At 41.1% G+C, this 23,270-nt stretch overlaps 1 protein-coding gene and 1 non-coding gene across 2 annotated transcripts in view; both read left to right on the plus strand.

The window, feature by feature from the left end:
• Window positions 1-23,270, plus strand: part of LOC126235444 (uncharacterized) — a 449,334-nt gene that overhangs the window by 176,920 nt on the left and 249,144 nt on the right. The window lies entirely within an intron of this gene.
• Trnas-cga (transfer RNA serine (anticodon CGA)) lies at window positions 20,638-20,712 on the plus strand. Its single transcript has one exon. It is a non-coding gene; the product is annotated as a tRNA-Ser (tRNA).

Raw genomic sequence — 23,270 nt, forward strand, 5'->3', positions numbered from 1 at the left:
ATGATAGCGGTGTGAGGATGCAGAAGGCAATGAAAACCACTGCGCTAAAGATACAACGTGAATCAACAGCACATGTTGCCTGTGCTTGAAAAAGTAACATGATGGTCCCTCCATTGACAAAAGATTCCGGAATAGCCACGAATTCGGATCTCCGATTAGATTAGATTAGTTTTTCGTTCCATAGATCCGTGCTGAGGAGATCCCCTCCGAGAGGGGATTGACAAGGGAGAGGTGACCAAGAGAAAAAGATTGGGTAACCAACGAAGGGATAACGTTCTAGGAGTCGGGGAGTGGAATGTCAGTAGTTTGAACGTTGTAGGGAAACTAAAATATTTGAAAAGGGAATCTAAGACTCAGTCCAGGTAAAATGGTCAGACGAAAATAAGGTAATATCAACAGCTGTAGAAAATGGTATACCGAGAGCAGGATTCGTTATGAATAGGAAAGTAGGGCAGAGAGTGAGCTACTGGAAAACAGTTCAATTATAGGGTTATTCTCATCAGAATCGACAGCAGACCATCACCGGCAACGACTGTTCAGTTGAAGGTGATCAGATAAGGAATGTATATGAGGATATTGAAGGTGTAATCCGGTACGTAAAGGGAGATGAAAATCTAATAGTCATGGGGGAATGGAATGGGGTTGTAGGGGAAGGAGTAGAAGAAAGGGTCACTTGGAGAATATGGGCTTGGTACTAGAAACGAGGGAGGAGAAAGACTAATTGAGTTATGCAATAAATATCAGTTATTAGTAGCGAATACTCTGTTCAAGAATCAGAAGCGGAGAGGAGGTGTGCATGGGAAAGCCCGAGAGATACGGAATGATTTAGTTACATTGTATCACGTTCAGGCAGAGTTTCCGGAATCAGATACTGAATTGTAAGGCGTACCCAGGAGTAAATATAGACTGAGACCACAATTTAGTAGGAAGAGAATGCTGACGATCAAGAGACAAGGAAGGAAGAATCAATGCGCAAAGAAGTGGAACACGGAAGTACTAAGCAATGAAAAGATGTACCAGAAATCTCTGAGGCTGAAGATATTGCGATACGGAATAGTTAAATAGACTTAGAACTACTTAAACCTAACTAACCTAAGGACATCACACACATCCCTGCCCGAGGCAGGATTCGAACCTGCGACTGTAGCAGCAGTGCGGTTCCAGACTTATGTGCCTAGGACCGCTCGGCCTAAGCGACCGGCTACAAAGGTACAAATATCATATTTTCACAAGGAAAACATGCTTTAAAGACATGAAAGATTGAATAAATTTTTTTACCTTAAATTTAGCGATGCTGACCAAGAAAATAATCACCCGTTAACAGCACGATCTCTGTAAATAATTAACAAACTCATATTAAAATATGCTCATCCAGCATACAGTCAAAGTGGCACCTTACCACACAGTCATGTCCCAAACACCGAACCGTGCCACCCGACTGTCATAACGAGATCTGACGCCAAGCTTGGCAAAACTGTTGAGTATCGCCGGCCGGAGTGGCCGAGCAGTTCTAGGCGCTACAGACTGGAACCGCGCGACCGCTACGGTAGCCGGTTCGAATCCTGCGTCGGGCATGGATGTATGTGATGTCCTTAGGCTAGTTAGGTTTAAGAAGTTCTAATTTCTAGGGGACTGATGACCTCAGAAGTTAAGTCCCATAGTGCTCAGAGCCATTTGAACCATTTTTTTGTTGAGTATCTTCATACACCCTACCTTGGGTTCACCGTGAGACTAGATGGGACCTGCTCGAAGGCGTTAAACCGGAATTGAGAGAGCTCTTCTTAAACACCTTACGGACAGTGTCAAAGACAAACGTTGTTTATAGCAATAGATAACTAGTTACAGAAGCGTATCTTTCCAGAAAAGTTGCGGTAAGTAATATGCGAAGTAACTGGACAGAGGAAGTTGCTAATTTAGGGGGCACGACAGTAACTCATGTTGATAGCCGGTATCGAAAAGTTATGGCTCGTGGGCACTTCAAGGAGAACCCCTACAGAGCTGTGCATGGCCTTGTCTAAGGGAACTTGGTGGGCAGCGTCGACTCAGCCATCACACAGTCACGTACACAAGGTCAGTTTGGCCTTAAGTAGTGTACGAAGAAGATGGGCAAGCAAATACCGTCGAGTTCAAAATTTGCGTGACTTCCGATGATCACCCAAGTACGAATACACGTACGAGGCATGATGTCCCCTGGGCTAAACACTGAATTGCATCAGTCAAGTTCTTGTCTGGTGCGGTGAACAGTCCTACACTCTGCATTAGGTTCGACTTTCAAGGCGATGATGGACGAGTACTCAGCACTCAACTCGTTAATAAGAATCCCCAGTACGAAGGGAGCAATCCAGTGGCATAGCCTGGCCTATCTACTGACATAAACTTGATCTAGAGTGCTTGATATCAGTTGACGCTTGCAGTGCGTACCTGCAGCCAATCTTCTTACACGCTAAATGACGCCAAAACGTCTGCTCTCACAGAGTGAGGTATGGTAGCACAGTAATGACGCGATCCAAATGTTCGACTTGGGAAAGTCCATTCTTCTTGTGGACGTAATACAGCGGCTGGAAATATAAGTAATGGAAATGGAACACTACAGCCGTATTTTCAAAGTCTTTATTATTCAGGCCACTAGTTTCGACACTACATTTGCGTCATCTTCAGGTCCTACTATTAACCAAATACACTGAAGCGCCAAAGAAACTGTTATAGGCATGCGTATTCAAATACAGATATATGTAAACAGGCAGAATACGGCGCTGCGGTCGGCAGCGCCTGTATTAGTGTCTGGCGCAGTTGGTAGATCGGTTACTGCTGGTACAATGGCAGGTTGTCAAGATTTAAGTCAGTTTCAAAGTGGTGTTATAGTCGGCGCGCTAGCGATGGGACATCTCCGAGGTAGCGATGAAGTGGAGATTTTCCAGTACAACCATTTCACGGGTATACCATGAGTATCAGGAATCCTGAAAAACATCTAATCTCCGACGTCGCTGCGGCCGGATAAGGATTCTGCGAGAACGGGACCATCGAAGACTGAAAACAATCGTTCAACGTGACAGAAGTGGAATCCTTCCGCAGATTGCTGCAGATTTCAATGCTGGGCCAACAACAAATGTCAGCGTGCGAACCATTCAACGAAAGATAATCGACATGGGCTTTCGGAGCCGAAGGCCCACTCGTGTACCCTTGATGACTGCATGACACAGAGCTTTACGGCTCGCCTGGATCCGTCAACACCAACATTGAACCGTTGATGATTGAAAACATGTTGCCTGGTCGGACGAGTCTCGTTTCAAATCGTATCGGGCGGATGGACGTGTACGGGTATGGAGATAACTTCGTGAATCCATGGACCCTGAATGTCAACAGGGAACTGTTCAAGTTGGTGGAGGCTCTGTAATGCTGTGGGGCGTGTGCAATTGGAGTGTTAAGGGGCCCTTGATACGTCTAGATACGACTCTGACATGTGACACATACGTAAGCATCTTGTCTGATCATCTGTATCCATTCATGTCCATTGCGCATTCCAACGGACTTGGGGAATTCCAGCAGAACAATGCGATACCCCATACGTTCAGAATTGGTTGGTTGGTTTTGGGGAAGGAGACCAGACAGCGTGGTCATCGGTCTCATCGGATTAGGGAAGGATGGGGAAGGAAGTCGGCCGTGCCCTTTCAGAGGAACCATCCCGGCATTTGCCTGGAGTGATTTAGGGAAATCACGGAAAACCTAAATCAGGATGGCCGGACGCGGGATTGAACCGTCGTCCTCCCGAATGCGAGTCCAGTGTCTTACCACTGCGCCACCTCGCTCGGTCGTTCAGAATTGCTACAGAGTGACTGCAGGAGCACTCTTCTGAGTTTAAACACTTTCACTGGCCACCAAACTCCCCCGACTTGAACATTATTGAGCATATCTGGGATGCCTTGCAACGTGTTAGAAGAGATCTCGATCCCCTCGTACTCTTAAGGATTTATGGACAGCCCTGCAGGATTCATGGAGTCATTTCGCTCCAGCACTACTTCAGAGATTAGTCGAGTCCATGCCACGTCGTGTTGCAGCACTTCTGCGTGGTTGCGGGGGCCCTACACGATATTAGGCAGGTGTACCAGTTTCTTTGGCTCTTCAGTGTAAGTACTTCCAAACACTGGCTCATGTATCATATGATCCGTACAATAACTAGGTGCTGCGGACCTCTATTCATGAGGAGAGTATATTCCGAACCGAGTCCTATGATACAAGAGCCAATGACTGGAAGTACTTATTTGGTTAATAGTAGGACCTGAAGATTGAAATGTAATGTTGAAACAAGTCGTCTGAATAACAAATACTGTGAGAATACGCCTTTGGTATTCCATTTCTTTTACGACCACTATCTAGTCAACATGTGAAAGACAATCCGAGCATGTTGCAATTCATGAGGCGATGTGTGAAAGTACAGCTGAGCCTTTTGACATACCCCTGTAGATGTCAGAATGCACACAACGGATAACTAGTAGGACAGGTGTAACCACAGCAAACATGAGACATGGGTGTCGCACCTCACAAAAGATGACAAACAGGGTGATCTCTAACTGGGAAATGACATAATAGTCCACATTAATTCCTGTTTATTATAAAGCTCCCTGCTAACATATGTATTAATAAGAAATTGTTAGAGGATATATTCGATCTAAAGAATGGCAAAGCATATGAAAATTGACAATTATTGACATAAGACAGTACTAAACCAACACTTGAATTTCCCAGCAAAGACTGGCTATCTTAGGTAGCGGGAAAAAACTGTAATCTGCGAATGAATTATTGGAAGACAAATCTGCACTGGAGACACAGTGACTGCCTGAATCCACCAGAAGAATGAAACACTGACACATACAGTGATAAAATCATTCTTGGTCAGTTTAATTCAGTAACTTTGCTCTATGTCAATTTTTTGTTAATTTCATGAATCCTACAGAGCAAATAAACACCTGTTTAGGCAGGCTTAACCTAAATTCCAAGATCCATTAACTAGTCCTACACCTTTTCCTGGTAGGGCGACCCATTAAACATATACAGGCTGTAACATGTTGTATACCGTTTTCAGCCATCTAATTTCCAAATTGTTATTTTATTGACCAACCAGTTTCTGCTATAGGTTACACCATCTTCAGGCCCCTGTGTACAGACAACAATTTGCAACAGTGAGAAATGCATAACAAAAAGGTGCAGGGTGCAGTGGTAATATGAAGTAACATATAACAATGCCAAATTATACAAACAGTAACATCAAAGTTAGAGATATGTTAAGGAATAAAATAAGGGAATACTTGCCTATGAAAAAGTGTTTCCATTTGACATTCTGTACTGAACAACCGAGATTCCACAACCATCTGTAGAAAAATGGGCATACAGATTCTGTATAACCAGTTGGTTAACTTCAGTCCTTGTACACAACGTCCAAGAACAAGGATAATTTACTTATTATATTATGAAAGCAACGAGAATTGCACTCTATTGTCTTGTTTTACTACTATTCGATTTCATTAACACGGCGGGGATGTGGTGCAAAAAGGGTACATCAAGGATGTGGAGGTTCATATTGACCCTGTTTTCGATTTATATTTTTTTAGTATTTATTGGCACTTTTTAACAAAAGATGGGAATTAAATTTATGAATTATTTATTAATTAAATGATTTTCATAGAAATAAACCTATTAAGCGTACAAATATTTTATTACTTAATTTTTAAATAAAGTCTCAAAAATAATCATTTTAACACCTCTTAACGTTACATATTTTTTAAAATCTACAAAACCACACATTCTTATCAGTAATTAGGATTTTTTGCTAAGTGTTTGCGAGATAAATATTTCTTGAACACAAAATGAACAATAAACTTTTCCCATAAGCTGTTAATCATCTCCTGCCATAGCACACTGTTGGCATAATGGAACGATATGGTGTTGACAAATCTACTTATGACAACCTTCACAAACATGAGGTGTCTTACGATGTCTAGCATAGGGACACTTTTGGCACCTTTTTCTTACACCTTGGATTGCGGCATTCAATTCTTGTGAATATTCTCCACAAAATTCTCTGATTCCCTTACGCTAAGTGCTTGGCAGTTGAGGTATTTATTGCCGAGCACTCAGGTGACGAGCATATGGCCTAGTGTTTCTATGAAATTACGACGCTTTTGGCTTTCATTGTGATTTGATCGCAGAGCAATAGCAGCATTTATGCTGGCCATATTCAGTACTACATAGAAGAAAGTCTGAGGCCATTTTTTTTTTTTTTTTTTTTTTTTTTTGAGTTGCGGCTTACATCATCATAAGTCGCTGTCAGCTCATCTGCAACGTCAACTCCACATTTCGTAGAATTATAAAAAAATGTTTCTTTTTATCTCCTGTCGATTCATCAATTTCAGCATTGTGGTAAAGAGTAGACATGAGCAAAACAATTTTTTTGGTATATGAGAAACAAGTGTAACCGAACTTAGAGAAGTAGATTTCTGTACCACGAGTTTGGCAAACGTCAGGAGGGATTTGCCTCTTGTTCTTACGCATTGTTGGCACGGAAGTTATCTTGTGTTCTTTCAGAAGATGTGACACTGTTTCATAGCTGCACCAATTATCAAAAGTCACATTATGGCTTGGTTTTGAAATGGGTTGCACCAGCCGATTCACCACATCAAATGGTTTATTACTCAGTGGAAACGGTCCCCCTGACTGCTTCCCAGCTTATATTTCGAGGTTGAAGATATAGAAATTATTTGCGTCTACCAAGGCAAATATGAAATATATTGTTTTGATGAAACGTACTGTCTAAATTTACATCTGACTCTGAATGCAAGCATGATTTCATCTATGGTTGTATATTCTCCTAGTACATAGGTTTTCTTGCAGTTTTCAACGAATATTTCAAATATTTAACGTATTGGTGCTAGGTTGTCCAGCTGTTTTCTTGCTTCACAGCTTTGAATGAAACGAAAACTTTGCCGTGTTATTGTCAGCTGAAATATTTCAACGCCTGTTCTGTCTGAAGCCCAAAGGTCAACGGTGATCGGCGTCCCAGATCGGTAAAATCCAGCAGTGTACAACAAGCCTATATAAGCCTTCAGCTCGCTCATGGTCATTTCCTTCATAAAATAGTGATTTGCAACTATTTCACAAGCTACCTTCCTTTCTGCAATTTGCAAGTTTGTGTATTTCAAGAAAATACTAAGCATATTTTCATAGCAGAACAGACTGCCGCATTCAAGCTCTGTCTTTGCTAACCTTATCACTAAACTCACGCCAGGTACCTGCCTGTTGGTATTTTCAGAACAGGTCCAAACTTGTTGTTGGATTTTTGCAACATTCGGATCAATGTTTACCAAAATAAAATGAAGTGCGTAACTAATTCTCCGATCCCCGACTAATTCTGGTAAGCTTTGTAGCTCATTTGGTGGTATACTATCTTCTTTGTCACTGCCTTCACTTGCATCTTGTTTAGTACCACTACTCCCACTACGCTCACTTACACAATTTTCATTTTCACTGAAATCTGTCGTAAAGTCGTTTTCACCGTCTGATAATTCCACCAGGCAACGCTCAGCCTCCCTTTCTTCGTTGTCCATTTTCACTAAAAACACCAAAAACCACGAAACATTCGTGAAAAAAGATAAACTGAAAAATGGCACATAAATACTACTTCGTGACTGTGGAAGGGTCAGAAATACCCACTTACCGTTTGCAATCGTTTATTTCCTTTCACGGACGCCTGCCGACTGAGTGCGTGCGTACATTAGGGAGGGGAGTTCAATAATTACAGCTACTGAAACCTTTGACAATGTGCAACTACATCTACATCTACATCTACATCTACATGGATACTCTGCATATCATATTTAGGTGCGTGGCAGAGGGTTCATCGAACCATCTTCACAATTCTCTATTATTCTAATTGCGTATAGAGCTCGGAAAGAACGAACACCTATAACTTTCCGTACGAGCTCTGATTTCCCTTATTTTTTCGTTGTGATCGTTTCTCCCTATGTAGGTCGGTGTCAACAAAATATTTTGTGGGTGGTGATTGGAATTTCGTGAGAAGATTCCGTCGCAACGAGAAACGCCTTTATTTTAATGATGTCCAGCCCAAATCATGTATCATTTCTGTGACACTCTCTCCCATATTTCGCGATAATACAAAACGTGCTGCCCTTGTTTGAACTTTTTGGATGTACTCAGTCAGTTCTATCTGGTAAGGATCCCACATCGCGCAGCAGTATTCTAAAAGAGGACGGACAAGCGTAGTGTAGGTTGTCTCCTTAGTAGACCTGTTACATTTTCTAAGTGTCCTGAGAATAAAACGCAATCTTTGGTTAGCCTTCCCCACATCATTTTCTTCCAATTTAAGTTGTTCGTAATTGTAATTCCTAGGTATGTAGTTGAATTTACGGCTTTTAGATTGGACTGATTTATCGTGAAATCGAAGTTTAACGAGTTCCTTTTAGCACTCATGTGGATGACCTCACACTTTTCGTTATTTAGGGTCCACTGCCAATTTTCGCACAATTCAGATATCTTCTATAAATCATTTTGCAGTTTGTTTTGATATTCTGATCACTTTATTAGTCGATAAACGACAGCGTCATCCGCAAACAACCTAAGACGGCTGCTCAGATTGTCTCCGAAGTCGTTTATATAGATATAATCGTTTATATATAAAAGGAACAACAAAGGGCCTACAACCCTACCTTGGGGTACGCCAGAAATCACCTCTGTTTTACTCGATGACTTTCCGTCAATTACTACGAACTGTGACCTCTCTGACAAGAAGTCACTATTACAGTCACATAATTGAGACGATATTCCATAAGCACGCAATTTCACTATAAACCGCTTGTGTGGTACAGTGTCAAAAGCCTTCTGGAAATCCAGAAATACGGAATCGGTCTGAAATCCTTTGTCAATAGCACTCAACACTTCGTGTGAATAAAGAGCTAGTTGTGTTTCCCAAGAACGATGTTTTCTAAATCCTCGTTGACTGTGTGTCAATAGACCGTTTTCTTCGAGGTAATTCACAGTGTTAGAACACGATATATGATGCAGAATCCTGCTGCATATCGACGTTAATGACACGGGGCTGTAATTGCGTGGATTACTCCTACTACCTTTCTTGAATATTGGTGTGATCCGTGCAAGTTTCCAGTGTTTTGGTAAGGATCTTTTGTCGAGCGAACGGTCGTATATGATTGTCAAGTATGGAGCTAATGCATCAGCATACTCTGAAAAGAACCTATTTGGCATACAGTCTGGACCAGAAGACTTGCTTTTATTAAGTAATTTGAGTTGCTTCACTACTCCGAAGATATTTACTTCTACGTTACTCATGGTGACAGCTGTTCTTGATTCGAATTCTGGAATATTTACTTCGTATTCTTTTGTGCAGGCATTTCGGAAGGCTGTGTTTAGTATGCTTTGGAGCTCTGTCTTCGATAGTCTCTCCATTGCTATCGCGCAGAGAAGGCATTGATTGTTTCATGCCGCTAATATACTTCACATACGCCCAGAATCTCTTTGGATTTTCTGTCAGTTTTCGAGACAAAGTTTCGTTGTGGAAACTGTTATAAGCATCTCGCATTGAAGCCCGAGCTAAATTTCGAGCTTCTGTAAAAGATCGCCAATCTTGGGGATTTTGCGTCTATTTAAATTTGGCATGTTTGTTTCGTTGTTTCTGACCCGTTTTGTGTACCAAGGAGGATCAGCATCAAAGAACTGCCAACAAAACAAAACGAGCAGGTTCAAATTGACCGTACCCATTCTCGCCGGGTTAGCCATGGAAAGTTGACTCCAGTTACTCTAGGAGTATGAGTTGGTTGTGAGCTGGCGTTAACTCACAATGTAACCACCAGCTAGGACTTTTTTCAGCCTCTCCCTCTGGGTGCGTTCGTCTTTCTGCTTATGCCATTTGTAAATGCAGCAAGGGCTACATTTAACATACTCCTGTGGCTTACGTATTTTTCTTGCGCTCGTTACGAACGTATTCCCTGTCTTGGCTAATGATTTGTATTCTGTGTTTGTCGGTACGTAGAACAGTCAGTCCCGAAACCATATGGTCCTACCATTTATGTGGTGTGTTGAGACAGTTCAACTGGCAAGCGAATGGTCCAATCTGACATGTCGAAACCCAGCCTGAAATTTTTGACACAAGATGAGTATACCGAAAGAATTACACTGTGAAAATTTTAGCTGCTGAAGGGTACTACAAGTATTTTTTAAAAAGACTATTGAGGTTACTAATTTTTTTCTGCAGATGGAACCGGTTATAACAGTGGTGTACAGCGCTTCCTGCCTAGCGAGCAAGTCAGCGAATGATCCTCCACGGCAGGAGACGTAGCGCCGCGTAGCGCAAAGTCAAAAGTGTACACGTATGCATTTTAGGCACTTAAACGATATCAAAAATGTCTCAAATCATTAGTTTTTTGAATAACTTAACGTTCATATTTCCAGCTAAACTGTTGCAGATATGAATGTCATACAAGTGACTAACAGAGAAAAGAAAACCAAGGCAGTGTATGACGTCATATTACAGACGAATTCTGTCTGTATGGGCTTTAATTTGTGTACATGAAATATTTTATAACAATTCCTGCACCACAGGTCTTATGACAGTTTTTGAGTACTGTGTATTTTACTTACAGATAAACAGTTCCTTGCTTATTCCCTGCAGTCGCCACAATAATGCGAAGTGTACTTTTTCATTACACTAGGCACATCCGATAAAAGAAAAATTAATGCATTAGGCACATCACAGTAATAGTAGTTAGACAGAACTGGAATGCAGTAACAACTGACAGTGGCCTTTGTTCTGCATATTGTGCTGCATACAGGACGTACCTGATGAAATTGGTAAAACGCGTTGATGCAAAGTGACAGTGCACAAATGACTTACAGTAAGTTTAACAATACTGCTCTGCTGATAAACCTGAAATGACAAAGAGCTATCGGAAATTATAGTGTCGACAATTTTCTGAAAAACGCTCTATACTATCACAAAAACTTCTTTATCGAGAGGCGGAAACATACTATTAGTTCCAAGTGGAATCCAAAATATGAATTATATTAACAGTGATTTCGTCGTTCTCCTGAAGACAGGGATGCCGTCTCCAGGCCAAGAGTCAAACAAAAGCAATGAATTCTTTCTTGCAACTGGTAAGAAATCGTTTCGGATGTAACATAATTTTTCCGGATTCCACACTATGTTGATCACAATACTTTAGAAACTAAACAACAACTTTTTTTTAATTTTTGGTACTAATTTGCCTTGATGTTTGTGGAGATATATATAACGCAGCAGAAACAGTAACTCATGTATTTATGTTGTATGTGAATGTGTCTTACCAATCATCGACTGCATAAGGGACTCTGCCTTTTTTCACTCTAAAAGGTAAAGTGTAGTTTGCACTCAGTTCTTGCACGGAACCTGACTGATTAGATTTATACACAAACTTTTATGGTAAACCAGGAAGCTTTATCTTCACGCCAGCTTCAAATTTCTCTGTAGTTTTACCTATTGATTATGTGTCCAGTACACGTTCACTTGAAATAAACCTAGTAATTTTGCCACTTCCTTGTCCGTATAATTTCCCAAATCTCTTTAACCAGGTCGAAGAAGTACGGAAATGAGTAATTTTCATAACACTTGCAATTCAGAGGCACCAGTCTCGTATATCTCACTTGGTAACGATGCACTGAGCCTGACAAACAGTTCTAAATCTTCCCAACAGTTTTTGTTTCACATTTTTGTGGGTATAATTTTGGCATATATTTCGTACTTTGTGTAAATCTTTCTTTCTTTTACGCAGTTCACATTCAGATTTTGCAAAGCGAAACTAGCTTTGCACATTGCTTAAGTTAAAGTGTTTTCTCCATTCTCCGATTAACCAAAAACTTAACAGGCTTTTTCTTTGTCACAGGAGGCTATTGCTGTACATGTTTTCTTTGGTTACGAAGGTACTGTATTTTTGTTCTGGGCTTTAATCAGCAGAGAATTGTCAGTTTCCTGTTCCTTCTAACATTTTCAGAATTTCTAACGAAATGTCGACATCATTCGAATGTATGTCCAAGAAATTAACTAATAAATAACACGTATGTACGTCAAAGGGAAACGTATGTAATTTAAGTTGCATAACATGTGCTTCATATTTCACCTATGGAAGGATGAAAACATTTCAGTACACTCTATTGTGACACTCTAAAACCTGCACAAATACACATGCAATTAGCAAGGATATACAAAGAAAAGACAAAGAAAATTAATTCAATTTTATCTCCATTAACACTTAGTGACAACACAAAGGTAATAGCTACATGTTGTGGTAACTAAATGAGTTATAAGTAGCGAATAGCATCTGTGGACAGTTGTGTCAGAGAAACTGGCAGAGATTGAAATTCGCTTTACAAAGTACGATCGTAATATCTGTTTACCGATGCACCATCAGCCAAGGCTACGTGTCTGCTGTCATGTCCATGCACTGTTACCTATAGCTATGATAGGAGTGTACATTTTTGAAGCCATCTCGCGAGCTACAAATTTGGCAATTATTCAAAACTTCTTTTAAATATTTACAGTCTATCTTAGAGAATAAAATTTTGACATTGCGTTCTTTTCGGTGTATTCTTCATGTACGTGGTACAAAATATTTCAGAGCAGTTTTCGACATGTTGGACCGGACCATTCCCTTGTGAGTGCCTACAGGCATCTGAAGTCACGATTGCCGATTAGTCAGAGAAACGGTTAGTTATTGCGAGAATCAGTTCATCCACAATAACGATGTGAACTCGTGAATACGATCGCAACCCGACCACCAACGCCTCGGTGCCGCCGCTAATGTAGTCGGCCAAGTTCTGTTGCCATGTGTCATCATTCCACACCATCTTTCTTGCTCGTCCTCAGTTATTTGTATCTTCTTCATTTGTGTCGTCTGATTACCTATGTGTGAATGGTCTACCGGTTCGGTAATATGTTCATGTCCTTTGGAACTTTTGCTGACACAACTACCAGACACTCTACTCCAATTATTGTTTTCGACTGCAGGCGCATTGAGAACCCTCACAATTTCATCACTGCACCTTGATCTGCTTGGCTGACCCATGGCAGCTGCATTGTCAGCACGTCCTCCCTTTTTGAACAGTGCCTTTTTACCCAGCTCAATCTATGAGCTGTATTTTTGGTATGTTGGTGGGCTTTTATGAAAATATACGTATTTGTTTCCGTGGTGCACTCTTACAGTTGTGCTATCCCCTTCTATCCTAACTCTCTCCACTGTCATTGTAAACACGAAGTGGAATCAGTCCGTAAGTAGGAGAGGAATTCAATACGTTAGGTGTGGTCTGGACAGGTATTAGGGCAGTGAGTACTCTCTTCTTCTAAAGGCAAACACACACCAGGGCTCGAAGTCAGTGCTGCTTCGATTCATTGTTCGGACTCAGCCCAGATGCTGCTTCGCGCCAAAGAACAGTGTCCACGCCAACATTCATGTTGCAGGTCAATCGAGTGCAGAAGATGTCAGAGCAAGTTGCTCTCTCGAGAAATTCGTTAGCTCTGTTTTGTACAATTAATATTACGAATAAACGTAACAAAAAACAACAGAGAAGGTTGTGGGTTCACAAATTACTTAATTGTGGGAATCAGTATGGGAATAATCTATAGGACACTTTAAAGTTGGAATACTATAGGGCTTAGAAAGTTTTGAGAATATCTTCAGTCGACTTTGAAATTATTTTAGTCAACGTTGCTACTCAAAAGAAAAGTGCTGATTTTAGATAAAGTATATTACCAGCCAACATCTGGTCACACTTAGATTCCTTGCTACTGGAAATTTGTGCACAAATCTAGTGTACACTTTTAAGATACCGAAGCAATCAATATCCAAGTTCATTCCAGAGGTATTTGAGCCTATTATGTGTTCTTTGAAGTACATCACGATATCTAACTAAAGTAACTGAACTATAAAGTGCAATATAAGAGTTATTTAATTATCATGAATAAATTTAACTGCCAAAAATAGCAAAACACTGAATATTCATACACACACACACACACACACACACACACACACACACACACTGATCAATACCAAAAACTGAAGGGACAATAATACATCAGTCCTCTTTCTCACTAACATTGTTGCTATAATGTTGAAAGTTGCAGGACAACTGCGAACTGTTTAGCTCACTTAGCTCGGATTGAAACAGGGGCTGAACTATGTAATAATCAATATGTGCTGACGAGGTAAAGGCCGAATATGATGTGAATAATCAGCATTTTGAAGGCTGAACCAAATACAAATCCGCAAATATAGAACAACTATCCCTATTTGCCATGGTGTCAAATATAGATTTTTTGCACGTCAAGACTTGTGCTGTGGTGTCTTCGGAAGCTGACAATGATGGTTTCAATCGCTTTTTGTTTTTCAGGGAATGTTTCTCTCTCTCTGGTGTACATTTTCAGTTTGGCACTGTGACTGTTCTTTCTGAGTAAATAGTTCAGAATCCTCCTCTTGACACAAGGCCTTTCGGCAGATGAGTTGCCTACAGAAGTAGAAGGGTGGAGAGAGTTCTCAGCCATTTTGTATATGTGGGTTGCATACATTCAGGGACAAGCATATATTCAGGACCAAACTATCCCCTTCCCCCTCCCCTTATTCTATTTTTCTGCTGCTTGCCAGCTATTAACCTATTGTTCTTCTATTCACATCTGATTTCTTAGCCTATTGTTCTGTGCACACATTTGATATCAAATTAATTGTGCAAAGTAATTAATTGATCAATTACTGCCTTCTCTGATAAATTGATGCAATTTCCATGTCACTCCCCCCCTCACCCCTTAATGTATTGTGTTGTTTTCTCCCCTTTGCCAGCACTTTTGATATCAAAAAATAGCCCAATTGCACTACAAATTGATCAACAAATTAACATTTTTCTGTTCCATGTCATCCCTTAAACTATTGTACCCCTCATGATCCCTCACCCCTCTGATAAATACCCCAGCTTTCCTCCCTCTGTCCCAGAAACCCTTCATCATTTGATATTAAAAAACTGTGCTATCAAGTTTATTGATTAATTAATTAGATCTGTATTATTTTGCATGTGTATGGGGGGGGGGGATTTTTTTCCTTGCAACCTGTTGGTACAGTTGGGTCAAAATTCATACTGCTTCAATCCCACAAGCCCCAGTTTGGTCCCCTACCCCTTCAATGTGAAAAAAATGATTAGTACATATCCCATTGACTATTTTGGTAAAATTTAAACATAGCACAGGGCTATATATATGTCAGAGAGATCGCTTAAAACACATCTGACAAAATAAAAAAAAACTCGCAACCACCCTGCCTGCCACTGGTGCCGACTGCTGGTCACGCACTACAGGGCCAAGTGCCAACTGCTGCAGAATGCTTTTGCAAGCTGCGAAAGAGGGACATGTGCACTGTGCCAGTAAGGAATGAGTGCCATCTAATTCTGTCACCGGTACTGTTAGGAGTGCTCAGCTGTCAGTACATGTGAAACTCCTTCTGATGCAACTTATACGTCTAATGTGTTCTAATGTAACTGGCTGCACCTAAGCGAAATTCTTTCCCTGTCTTGTCTGAAGCAGTCTGTAGAGACTCCTGTGTCCCCCACAAAGAATGACTTTTGATTATCTGAAGCTCTGGAACTTCCTGTGAATGAACCATCCCGAATGGTTCTTAGTGAATTTACCCACCAAAATGCTGCTGCTGGCATGGGACAACTATCTGATGCTTTCTACAGAAAGACAAATTACGAGAAGTTCAGTGAAAAACTATTTTTGTAAAGATCGAAAAAAAACATACAGCAGTCACATTGCACTGACAGTCAAACATGTGAAACTATTGACAAAGACACTCAGGCAATTACACTGCTCTGCTGCTGTTGGGGAAACCTCGAATTTTTCGGCGTGAAAGCGATCTCCAATCAGGCTGTATCACCACAAACGATTGTACCATCATGTCACATCACTACATCGCTGTTGTAAACACAATTCATTTCTTGCACCATACAAAATCATCACTTCTGCATGTAGCTATCGACCGCCAGATACTCCTACATATACTGTGAAGACACAGAATACAAGCACATGCACCATAATTAGTAACAGTGATGGATATACCTGCAAGGTCGGTCAGCCGTTCACAATGCCAACTGTCATGAGGCAGCTGCCCTGATATGTTATCGGGGCGCCCTCTGTGGAGAGGGGCCACTCTCTGAACTGGCGTACAAAGGCTGGGCTGGTTCTTCCAGCACGTAAGCATCTGCTAACAGTACTATCACTGGCTGGGCTTGCTTGCTGCCATGGTTTCTGCAACGAGTTGTGACCATCTCCAGGCTCTGGGATTACAATAATATTTATTTTTTGAGCTGTGTCGACGAGAAATGTTTTGTCAGTCATGAATTAATTTACCAATCTCGAAACCGATTTCAGCTGCAATATCTGATTTTACATGTCAAAAAAACGGGGATATGTGAGATACTTTTATTCTGAAATCATCGAGTAGCATATGAAAATTTCTAGCGACTGTTCTCTATATTAATTACCTACCACTATGCTACCAAAAGCCCCAACAGTATAATTCTGAACGTAAAGAGTGGAAATTATATCTTCAAAGAGCCGTAAGAGATGTGCTGAAAACCTTCGAGTAACTAGTAACTTATCTCGTGTGCGAAGATTTTTATGTAAAAACTAAAAAATAGAGCAAACCTGGTAGTTCCACTTTTTTTGTTTTTTTGTTTTTTTGTTTTACAAATACTGATGTCAATTACATAACAGATTCCAGATTATAGATCTTCATACATCACAAAGTCAACTAAGGCTTTAATACTTACGATAATATATGTTTCTCACATCTAGAAAACCAACAAATGTCTCTTTCGCAATTGTTACACCATCTCCATGCAAACAACATATGAGAATCAATGTTCTCTCAACCAGACAGAGACAGGATACGTTTAGAATGGCGGTATACCTCACAGTCGAACAAGAGGCTTCTGGAACTGTGTGAGTTTACAGATGGAGATAGAGAGAGAGAGAGAGAGAGAGAGAGAGGTAATACAGCTACAGGTCGAACTGTCGAAATCATACAGGGTCTTCATAAACAAAACACCTGTCTAGAACATCTCACCTACTGGTAAGTGTTCTGGCTTCAAAGACATTCTTGAATACTTTCTGCAAACCAATGCATACCGGCTCTGTGAACAATAGCAAAGTACCTATCTGCTGACCACTCCTTCCTAAATGTATATCCTGCCCCATAATCGTAGCGACTGAGGAAACACATGTTTTCACATCGCTAAAGTTTCATGAAAATCCCGTACAGTAGTATGTCATAGGCTGTATTTCCTCTCTTAGTATTGTCTCACCTGTTAAAATAGTCTGCTCTTATCTGTTACCTCCCACAACGGGAAACGCCTGATTACCACTGCAACTCGCGAATCGTATCTGTGACCGCTGCTTCGTAGGACTGGGGTCTCGCACTGTGCACTCTTTGCACATGATATGTAAGGGCGTTTAGAAGGGATCTTTGAGTGAGCTCTGTCGTCAACTTCATGTGGATTAGGTTATACTACAATGCAGCATTCCCATCTATTTTTTCGAAAGCGGTATTGTGAACATCTCTCACTTGATATTGAATCCAACGAACTACACCGTGAGAAATGTCAAAGAGTATCTTCGATCAGTCTAACACACTAGCTGAAGGGATGGAGAGAAACCGTTCCGGAAAACCTTAACGTGAAATACACTCATTTAATGCGTAATATTAAATCTGAGAAACAGGAATACACAAAGGAGAAGATATCTCAGCACGTCACTGTTGACCATTCAGTTCTTTATCCGTGAAAATAGGTGTTTCGATCTTGTTCCAGGGGTTCCAGTCTTTCTGAGAAATACGTTTAGCAGCTTGCAGAAAGCGCTCTGTTCTTGAGTCTTTTATCCATTTGTGATTGATGATTGCACACTGGAAACAGAAGGCTCTTGTTATACTCTGAAGTGGTGTTATCAATGACATCACATGTCTTTGTCAGGGCTGTAGTAAGACAAGTTGCTACAAGCTTCTCTCTCTCTCTCTCTCTCTCTCTCTCTCTCTCTCTCTCTACTACTCAATGATTTCAGCATAAAAGTGTTGCAGATGTCCTCGTTTCTTGACATGTAAATCTGATATTGCAGTTGATGTTGGTTTCAAAATCGGTAAGTTAATTTGTGTCTCATGAAGCATTTCTCATCGACTGAGTTCAGAAAGTAAACATCATAGTAATCCCAGAGTTTGGTGATGCTCACAACTCGTTGCAGAAACCATGGCAGCATGCAGGCCCATCCAGAAACAGTAATGCTAGTAGATGCTGTCATGTGGGAAGCACCAGCCCAGCATTTGTACACCAGTTCAGAGAGTGGCCGCTGTCCACAGAGGGTGACTTGATCACGCATCAGGCCAGCACAAGCTGGGGGCAGTTGCCTCGTGACGGGTGGTCACAGTGTATGGCCGCCAAACCTCGCTGGGATATTTAACACTGCGACTATATACAGCATATGTGCTTTACAGTATATGTAGGAGTGCCTGGCAGACGATACCTATATGCAGAACTGTGTATGGTGCAGGATATAATTTGTGTTTACTACAGTGCCATAGCGATGTGGCGTGGCGGTACAGTCGTTTGTGGTGATATAGCCTGATTGGAGATGGGTTTTACGCGAAAAAAATTCAAGTTTTCCTCGACAATAGCTGAGCAGTGCAATTGACTAAGTGTCTTTGTCAATAGTTCCACATTTCTTGATCTGCAGACCACTTTTGCAGGGTTTAACTTTAAGTGCAATTCTACATCTACATGGATACTTTGCAAATCACATTTAAGTGCCTGGCAGAGGATTCATCGAACCACCTTCACAATTCTCTATTATTCCAATCTCGTATAGCGTGCGGAAAGAATGAACACCTATATCTTTCCGTACGAGCTCTGATTTCCCTTATTTTATCATGGTGATCGTTCCTCCCTTTCTAGGTCGGTGTCAAAAAAATATTTTCGCGTTCGGAGGAGAAAGTTGGTGATTGGAATTTCGTGAAAAGATTCCATTGCAACGAAAAACGCCTTTCTTTTAATGATTTCCAGCCCAAACCCTGTATCATTTCTGTGACACTCTCTCCCATATTTCGCGATAATACAATATGTGCTGCCTTTCTTTGATCTTTTTCGATGTACTCCGTCAGTCCTATCTGGTAAGGATCCCACACCATACAGCTGTTGAACATTTGTTTCAATCTTTACAAAAATAGTTTTCCGATGAACTTCTCGTAATTTGTCTGTCTGTAGAAAGTGGGGACAATGGTCCCTTGCCAACAGCAGAATTTTGGCAGGTAAAGTCAGTAACAACCAATCAGGATGCTTTATTCACAGGAAGGTCCATGAGATCAGAGAGCACAAGACATTCTTTGTGGGAGGCATAGAAGTCTTTGAACAAGACAGGAATTTTCCTTAGGTGCAGTCAGTTACATTGGAACACATACTTCATGCTTAGTCACGTCAGCTGCCTTAGAAGGAGTTCTTACATGTGCTGGCAACTGAGAATCGTAACAGTTCCGGAGATGGAATTAGACTGCATGTATTCCATACCAGCACCCTGCATACATTCGTCAATTGCAGCCTCAAAAGCATGCTGCAGCAATTGTTGCAGGGCTCTGTGGTGTGTGTCCAGCAGTTAGCACCAGTGGCAAGTGATAGTGCTGTGGGTGACGCTGCTGGGGTGTCTTTTAAGTGATCTTTCTGTAATACACAGCCCTGCCCTGTGTTTAAATACGCTGCAAAATAGTCAATGAGATATTATACGCAGTAACATATTTTTTTATCCAGAAGAAGGTGGTGGGCCAAAATGGGGGGTTGTGGGATGGAAACATAATGGATTTTGACCTAACTGCACCAACAGAATGCAAGGAAAAAAGACTGTCACACACACACACACACACACACAGGAATTAATTAATCAATCAATTTGATAGCTCAATTTTTATATCAAAATGGGGCAGGGTTTCTGGGAGGGAGGAAGGCTGGGGGATTTCCCAGAGGGGTAGGGGATGGGGAGTGCTACAGTGAGGTAGGGGGTGACATGGAACAGAACGATATTCCCGAATGAGATTTTCACTCTGCAGCGGAGTGTGCGCTGATATGAAACTTCCTGGTAGATTAAAACTGTGTGCCCAACCGAGACTCGAACTCGGGACCTTTGCCTTTCGCGGGCAAGTGCTCTACCATCTGAGCTACCGAAGCACGACTCACGCCCGGTACTCACAGCTTTACTTCTGCCAGTACCTCGTCTCCTACCTTCCAAACTTTACAGAAGCTCTCCTGCGAACCTTGCAGAACTTCGAGTCTCGGTCGGGCACACAGTTTTAATCTGCCAGGAAGTTTCATATCAGCGCACACTCCGCTGCAGAGTGAAAATCTCATTCTAGAAACATCCCCCAGGCTGTGGGTAAGCCATGTCTCCGCAATATCCTTTCTTTCAGGAGTGCTAGTTCTGCAAGGTTCGCAGGAGAGCTTCTGTAAAGTTTGGAAGGTAGGAGACGAGGTACTGGCAGAAGTAAAGCTGTGAGTACCGGGCGTGAGTCGTGCTTCGGTAGCTCAGATGGTAGAGCACTTGCCCCCGAAAGGCAAAGGTCCCGAGTTCGAGTCTCGGTCGGGCAAACAGTTTTAATCTGCCAGGAAGTTTCATATCAGAACGATATTAATTGGTTGATGAACTTGTAGCACAAGTGAGCCATATTTTATATCAAAAGTGTTGGCAGAGGGGAGAAAGCGGCACAATACACATAAGGGGATAGGGAGGGGTTGACAGGGGGAGCCGATGACGTCATCAAGGGGAGCTTGTAATTAATTGATTAATCATTACTTTTCATAATTAATTTGATATCAAAGTGTGTGCAGAACAGTAGGTTAAAAATCAAAAGTGACATAAAAGAACAATAGGTTAAGGGCTGATGTGGAGCAGAAGAATAGGTTAAGAGAGCGGAAGGAGGACAATTTACCCCTGAATGTTTGCTTATCCTTGAATGTATGCAACCATCGTGAAGAAAATGGCTCAGAACCGTTTTTATCCAGCTACTTACAGAAGTTTCCTGTAATAAAATAATAATCATTTATTTATTAACACAATTATCTACACAAAAACAATTATTTTCGTTCAGGTGGAATTTCTCTCACTGTATGGGCAGTATTGGTGGGAGACACATTGAAACTGTAGCACCTAATGTAAGTGGTAACATATATTTTAAATACAAAGGAATTCATTGCATCGCAGTTCTGGCACTTGCTGACGATAATTGTAGTTTTTTAAGCCTAGTTATACGGTGTCAGGGATGCATTTCGGAAGGAGAAGTGTTCTACTACTGTTCACTATACCATGATCTCTCTCTAATGGACACCTGGATTTGCCTCAGCCTGTGCTATTAAATGTAGGAGAAATTAATGTTCGGTATGTGTTTTGTTGCAGATGACTCTTTGCAGTTAACTCCAATCTTGAAACCTTTTCCCAGTCGTAGCAATGGTTTAATAACAGCAGAAAGAGTTCAGTTATCACCTGAATCAAGCTCGACGAATTATTCAGCATATGTTTGGGATTTGGAGTTCAAAATTCCGAGTACTTTTAAAATCCATTGGTTTCGATCCTATGAAATTAGAAACAGTGGCTCTTCCACAACTTACTTCGAATAAATACATCAACGATGGTCAGGTGTGGATGTACAAAATTCATACCAGGATCATGGAGATTTGAAATTTCAGCTTCTGAGGCACTTGTCTTCATACAAAATATTCCACGAGGATAGGCGAACGATGTGAGGGAAGTACAGAATGAATTTCACGATTACTTTGTGTCATTGATGGTTCAGTGCTGTGGACAGATGTTTTCGTGTGAGACAACGTACCTATGTCTTGACCTTTTAATGTTAGCAAAGACAGCTACGTTATTGTGTGCACTGCATTCCACAGTTAAATTATTACTTGACTATTGATTTGTGAAAGGTTGATAGATATAGGTAATTAAACGTAAAATGATCTTAAAAATAAATCTTTAACATACTTTACCATCCTCTGTGCTTTCGTCGGTATTTCTGATTCCTCTGGACTCTACAATTGCCAATAAGAATAATAAAGTATCGTAGCTGAACCAACTACATTTCACTGGTCAAGTTCCACGCTTTAAGTTCTTTCAGTGTATGTATCATTTCTTTCTGTTTCTGTCACAGATATACGTTACATTTTTCTGCCAAACTTTTCAATGTTTTGGTTTTTACACCGTGATTTCTATACTGTCTAAAAGATACATGTAACAAACAGCGTTTAGTGTGCATTTCGTTTATATGTTGCAATATCAGTTCGGTGCCCCACAACACGACTGTGATACCAGTCATCGAAATGAGTCAACAAACACGGGCGAAATGGTGGTAGTTATTGGCTTGTTGCGACTCACGTCCACACTACGCGGTGTTGCAAAACATAGTGTCCATGAATCCCATTTCGGGTGGAGCGCAAAAGACGCAAGAAATACTAGCCCGCAATACACCAGATTCATTGCGGCAAAGAGTCAGGGGAGACTGGTCGATGGCAAGACATACGCGGGACTCTGTCCAGACAAAGAGTCGACTCAGAGAGTCCCAAGGTGTACTTACCTTAAATCACACAGATTGGAACGGGGTTCCGCCTTTTCAGACCAGCACTACAGAGGGCAATTCTGAGGGAAAGATTTGTTTCATTTCTGTAGATTGAGAAGTTATAGGGACATTTCACAAATAACTCACATTTTTTTGTTACTATTGTTTTCACTATCTGTTTACAGTCCTTCAGTTGAGTCTCCCAGATTGCCTATGACTGAGTCCCAACGTCTCAGAAGCCCATTATTCCATCCAGGACACCATTTCTGTTCGTCTGTCGAATGGCTCTGCTAATGTTTGTAAAAAGCTCTTCCAGAGAAAGAAAACGACATCCAAGCATAGGGTTTTTTCAACTTGGGGAAAAATTCTAAGTCTGGTGGATTCATGTCTGGAATGCAGAGAAAATGCGACAACACTTCCCATCCTCATTCGCGCCGTTTTGTGGTAACAACATTGACGATATGCAGGCGAACATTGTTATAGAGAATTAGTGTCCCAGCCTCGAACAACTGAGGGGTTTTGTGCATTTTTCAGCGCAGGTTTTCCATGAAGTTACAATTATATACTGCTGTAACACTTGTTCCACATGAGATT

This window comes from Schistocerca nitens, chromosome 2 (assembly GCF_023898315.1).
Source record: "Schistocerca nitens isolate TAMUIC-IGC-003100 chromosome 2, iqSchNite1.1, whole genome shotgun sequence".
Lineage (NCBI taxonomy): Eukaryota > Metazoa > Arthropoda > Insecta > Orthoptera > Acrididae > Schistocerca > Schistocerca nitens.